The sequence below is a fragment of the Cetorhinus maximus genome, unplaced genomic scaffold (assembly GCF_964194155.1).
Source record: "Cetorhinus maximus unplaced genomic scaffold, sCetMax3.hap1.1 HAP1_SCAFFOLD_1080, whole genome shotgun sequence".
Lineage (NCBI taxonomy): Eukaryota > Metazoa > Chordata > Chondrichthyes > Lamniformes > Cetorhinidae > Cetorhinus > Cetorhinus maximus.
In genome coordinates this window covers 70,001-76,365 of record NW_027597022.1, presented here as the reverse complement: position 1 = coordinate 76,365, position 6,365 = coordinate 70,001, and positions in this window count along the sequence as shown.

The following is a 6,365-nucleotide window of genomic DNA, read 5'->3' as shown; positions in this document are numbered from 1 at the left end:
AAACAATTGGCCATTTTGGTGAGTGAGTAAAACATTTACATTCATGGTGTGACATGTGGAGTAGTGGGGCTGGAGAAACTGTGCACTCCTCCCATCCCGGTTGTAACACTACGAACTTTAGCAAACAGTCTACAGAGTCTATTTAAATAGTGCCTCTACCAAACTTCAGCAAACAGTCTACAGAGTCTGTTTAAATAGTGCCTTTATAAACCTCAGCAAACAGTCTACAGAGTCTATTTAAATGGCACGTTTATAAACTTCAGCAAACAGTCTACAGAGTCTATTTAAATAGTGCCTTTATAAACTTCAGCAAACAGTCTACAGAGTCTATTTAAATGATGTATTTATGAACTTCAGCAAACAGTCTACAGAGTCTATTAACATAGTGCCTCTATGAACATCAGCAAATAGCCTACAGAGTCTATTTAAACAAAGATTCTGAACTACAGCAAACAGCCTACGGTCTATTTAAAAAGTGCCTCTATGGACTTCAGCAAATGGCGTACAGAGTCCATTTAAACAAAGGTTCTGAACTGCAGCAAACAGCCTACAGTCTATTTAAATAGTGCCTCTATTGACTTCAACAAACAGTTTACAGAGTCTACTTAAATAGTGCCTCTACTGCCTTCAGCAAACAGCCTACAGAATCTATTTAAATAGTGCCTCTATGGACTTCAGCTAACAGTCTACAGAGTCTATTTAAACAAAGGTTCTGAACTGCCGCAAACAGTCTACAGAGTCTATTTAAATAGTGCCTCTACAGACTTCAGCAAACAGTCTACAGAGTCTATTTAAATAGTGCCTCTACGGACTTCAGCAAACAGCCTACAGAGTCTATTTAAACAAAGGCTCTGAACTGCCGCAAACAGTCTACAGAGTCTATTTAAATAGTGCCTCTACGGACTTCAGCAAACAGTCTACAGAGTCTATTTAAATAGTGCCTCTACGGACTTCAGCAAACAGTCTACAGAGTCTACTTAAATAGTGCCTCTACGGACTTCAGCAAACAGTCTACAGAGTCTACTTAAACAAAGGTTCTGAACTGCAGCAAACGGAGTCAATTTAAATGGGGCCTACCAATCAGAGCAGGCAGAAGCCCTAACTGAAAACGGCAGTAACATCTCCCAGTGAAGGCAGGCTGACTTCCTGCGCTGAACACAGCGAGTGGAACATCGTTCCCTTTACTACGGATTAACTTTGTGACATCAGTTGCAGTGAGTGACGGAGGGGGTTCTCCAGCGGCGAGTTAAACAATCACCACACTCTGGATGGGAACAGCGATGCCGCTACATGTGGCGGGGTGAGGTGAGGTGGGGATGGGGACAGTGACACCGTGGGTATTTTACTGAACAAGTAACTCCCAACACTAACGATCCAGCGACATGAGCTCAAACCCAGCCAGGGCAACTCGAGGGGGCTTCAATCTGAATTCGTTAAACGACCCTCGTCTCAGTAATGGTGGCCGTGAAAGTATTGTCGTAAGAACCCCCACCTGGGTCACCCATGCCCCCTTGAGGGGAGGGAAATCTGCCCTCCTTACCCGGTCTGGCCTACACGTAACTCCAGGCCCCACAGCCACGTGGTCGACTCTTAAATTGCCCCCCACCCCTGAAATGGCCGAGTGAGACCCTCAGTTCTGTAAACATAGAAACTAGGAGCAGGAGTAGGCCATTCGGCCCTTTGAGCCTGCTCCCCCATTCATCATGATCATTGGCTGATCATCCAACTCAATAACCTTCTCCCGCTTTCTCCCCATGCCCTTTGACCCCTTTCGCCCCCAAGAGCTATATCTAACCCCTTCTGGAAAACACACAATGTTTTGGTCTCAACTACTTTCTGTGGTAGCGAATTCCACAGGCTCCCCACTCTCTGGGTGAAGAAATTTCTCCTCATCTCAGTCCTAAATGGTCTAACCCGTATCCTCAGACTGTGACCCCTGGTTCTGGACTCCCCCCCACCATCGGGAACATCCTTCCTGCATCTACCCTGTCCAGTCCTGTTAGAATTTTATAGGTTTCTATGAGATCCTCCCCCCTCATAGTCCAAGCCAGCAACACCCACACCGATCGGGAAAACAATAGTATCGCACAGGAGGAGGCCATTCGGCCTTGCTTCCGTACTCAATGTTGTTAGTGATGAAGTCGAGGGTCACATACACTATGTTCAGTTCAGCCGGCCGCCTTCAATGCTTTCTGTACATAGACTCCTCGGTCTCTCTGTTCCTGCTCCACTTTTAAACAGCACCATTTAATTTCCATCACCTCTTCTCATTTCTACCCCCCAAAATGTGTCACTCTGGTCGTAAGGATAGAAAATCGGAATATTTTTTTAAAAAGGTGGGAAACTTGTAAGTGTTGATGTTCGGAGAGACTTGGGTGAGTTTGTACAAGGAACACAGAGAGTTAGCGTGTGGGTGCATTAAGCTGTTAGGAAGGTAAATGGTATGTGGGCCTTTATTGCTGGGGCTGGGAGCACAAGAATAAAGAAGCCTTGCTCCAGTTGTACAGGGTTTTGGTGAGACCACATCTGGAATATTGTGTGTGGTTTTGGTCCCCACATTTAAGGAAGGATATACTTGTATTGGAGGTGGTACAGTGAAGGTTACACTAGATCGGTCCCCGGGATGAGGGGGATGTCCTACGATGAGGGGCTGAGTAAATTGGGTTTATATTCTCTGGAGTTTAGAAGAATGAGAGAGGATCTGATTGAAACCTACAAGATTCTGAAGGGGTTTGACAGGGTGGGCGCTGAGAGACTGTTTCCACTGGTTGGAGAATCTAAAACACGGGGGCCCCAGTCTCAGGATAAGGGGCCGATCATTTAGGACCGAGATGGAGGAGAAATTTCTTCACCGAAAGGGTGGTGAATCTTGGGAATTCTCGACCCCAGAGGGTTGTGGATGCTCCATTGTTGAATATATTTACGGCTGGGATAGACAGATCTCTCTGAATCGAGGGATATGGGGAGCGGGCGGGAAAATGGAGTTGAAGCCCAAGATCAGCCATGATTGTGTTGAATGGGGGGAGCAGGCTCGATGGGCTGAATGGCCTCATCCTGCTGAGATTTCTGATGTTCTGTTAAGGGTTAATCGCTTCAGAATTGGCTGAGTGAAACATTAATGTCTGCCCATTCCACAAGACAGAGTCTGCCCGAACTCCGCTCCTCACCTACATCTAAACCCCCAACCACCCCACTGCGCAACCCCCCCAAACCCCACTCATTGAATACTTGGCAATGCCTTGGGAGGTACGAGAGGGTGATGCTTTTCTCAGCTGCACAGTCATTGACTAAATGTCTAACTCTCTTGTCCCCGTGATACACTGTGAGGTGTTTCGGTAATTATGGTCTGTGCACAAATGCGGGTTCGAACTTGCTGTGCCTGAAATGAGTCACGGGGAACATTCAGAAGTGCCCTTCACCTCCCTCCGAAATAGCTCAGGACACAAACAATACTTACTGCACAAAACCTCACCACCTGTAACACCTTCCACCCATCCTCTGTGCTCAGAGGATCCAGGCTTTACCCTTCCAACCCACTCCCCTCCTTAGTCAGCTATCACACCCCCAACCCTCCCCCGTGTCTGACTGGGATGTTGGGGGGGGCTGCCCTGGGAGGGGAGGGGAGTGGGGTGGAAGGGTAAAGCCTGTGCCAACCATCCAGGCCGGTTCCCGCCGCCCGAGTGCCCGCCGGCTATTCGGCAAAGGAGGGCATCGCACCCCAGCCCCATTCCAGTTGCAAAGCCAAAGGCGCGTCCGGTTCAGGCCACATGCCAGGCCCCTACCCCCCACCCCCCACCACCCACCCCACCTCCCCCTTGGAACGCGCCAACACGTGGCCATTCAGCCCCTCCAGCCTATCCCGCCATTCAGTCACATCGCGGCTGATCTGTGGGGTTAACTCCCTCTGCTGGCCCTGGTTCCATAACCCTTAACCCCCCCCCACCCCTTACCCAACAAAAACTTATCCACCTCCGTTGGGAAATCTCCAATTGACCCCCTCCCAAAATCGACAGCTTCTTTATTGGGGGTGGGGGGGAGAGAGTTCCCGATTCCCGCTCCCCTGTGTGTGTGTGAAGTGCTTCCTGACATCCCCCCTGAACGGGCCTGGCTCCCATTTTAAGCTTCTGCCCCCTTGTTCTGGGCTCCCCACCCCCACCAGACAGCCGCCCTGACATTTCTGTTCTAACCGAAGATTGACTCTATGGGAATGATCTTTCCCAAACTCCGTTCCCTAGTGACCGACTCCATCCCTCTCCCCGGGAACACTCGGAGATTTAAGCCGCTCTCTTCACAGCCTCAGTGTCACGTTTGACCTCGAGATGAGCTTCCGGCCTCATATTCGCGCCATCGCTAAGACCGCCTATTCCCACCTCCCTAACATCGCCCGACTCCACCCCCTGTCTCAGCTCATCCGCTGCTGAAACCCTCACCCACACCCTCGTTCCCTCCAGACTCGACTATTCTAACCCTCTCCCGGCTGCTCTCCCACATTCTACAATCCGGAAACTTCCGCTCATCCGAAACTCTGCTGCACCCCGTGTCCGAACTCACACCGAGTCCCCGGTCACACATCACCCCCAGAGCTCAGGGCCCCCAGGCAGCTGAAGGCACGGCCGCCAATGGTGGAGCGATGGGAATCGGGGGATGGTCAAGAGGCCGGAATTGGAGGAGCGCAGAGATCTCGGAGGGTTGTAGGGGCTGGAGGAGGTTACAGAGATAGGGAGGGGTGTAGGGGCTGGAGGAGGTTACAGGGATAGGGAGGGGTGTAGGGGCTGGAGGAGGTTACAGAGATAGGGAGGGGTGTAGGGGCTGGAGGAGGCTACAGAGATAGGGAGGGGTGTAGGGGCTGGAGGAGGTTACAGGGATAGGGAGGGGTGTAGGGGCTGGAGGAGGTGACAGAGATAGGGAGGGGTGTAGGGGCTGGAGGAGGCTACAGAGATAGGGAGGGGTGTAAGGGCTGGAGGAGGTTACAGAGATAGGGAGGGGTGTAGGGGCTGGAGGAGGTTACAGAGATAGGGAGGTGTGTAGGAGCTGGAGGAGGTTACAGAGATAGGGAGGGGGTGTAGGGGCTGGAGGAGGTTACAGAGATAGGGAGGGGTGTAGGTTCTGGAGGAGGTTACAGAGATAGGGAGGGGGTGTAGGGGCTGGAGGAGGTTACAGAGATAGGGAGGGGTGTAGGGGCTGGAGGAGGTTACAGAGATAGGGAGGGGTGTAGGGGCTGGAGGAGGTTACTGGGATAGGGAGGGGGTGTAGGTTCTGGAGGAGGTTACTCGGATAGGGTGGGGGTGTAGGTTCTGGAGGAGGTTACTGAGATAGGGAGGGGGTGTAGGTTCTGGAGGAGGTTACTGGGATAGGGAGGGGGTGTAGGTTCTGGAGGAGGTTACAGAGATAGGGAGGGGGTGTAGGTTCTGGAGGAGGTTACTGGGATAGGGAGGGGGTGTAGGTTCTGGAGGAGGTTACTCGGATAGGGAGGGGGTGTAGGTTCTGGAGGAGGTTACTGGGATAGGGAGGGGGTGTAGGTTCTGGAGGAGGTTACTGGGATAGGGAGGGGGTGTGGGGCCGTGGATTTGTAAACAGGGATGTGCGTGTTTTTGGACGAGCTGCAGAATGTGGGAACGGTGCCAGAGATGGAAAGTTCGGAGCGTCAGTTTCCAGGGATTACCTCCGGGTATTTCTGGACAGACGCTTGGTGAAAGATGGATGGAAATCTGCAGCAGTGCGTCTGCCGGAGAATTCCCACTGGCAGTCTTCGGAACGCCGTGTTGGAAAGGCCGCGTGGTGGTGTGGATCTCTCGCTGGACATGGACTGCTGCCTCTGTCTGTGTTCCCCTGCATTCCCACACTCCTCCCTTTCCCAGCAGTGCAGTCTCTCTGTGTGTCTTTATCCGGGATATTCCTGGATTCAGCATTCAGATATAGAATGTGCTGACCATTCGGGGAACTGTCTGAGCGCTGCAGCATACCAGACCTGGTACATAGTTTGAATGCTTCTCCATGTCCTTTATAGCCATTCAAATACACTCCAGACTACCCCACCCTTCAGTCAGAAAAGGACGAATATCCTACAGCCTAGGAAGCGGCCATTCGGCCCATCGTCCCTGTTCTAGCTCTGTGAATGAACTCTCCAATTCGCCCAAATTCCCCCCACCGCTCTTTCCCCTGCAAACGTTCCCCCTTCCAGTATTTATCCGATTCCTCCCCCTTTTGAAAGTTCCTATTGAATCTGCTTCCACCGCCCTTTCAGGCAGCGCCTTCCAGATCACAACAACTCGCTGTGTAAAAAAAAAAACAAATTCTCCTCATCTCCCCCTCTGGTTCTTTCCCCGATTCTCTTCAATCTGTGTCCCCCTCTGGTTACCGACCCT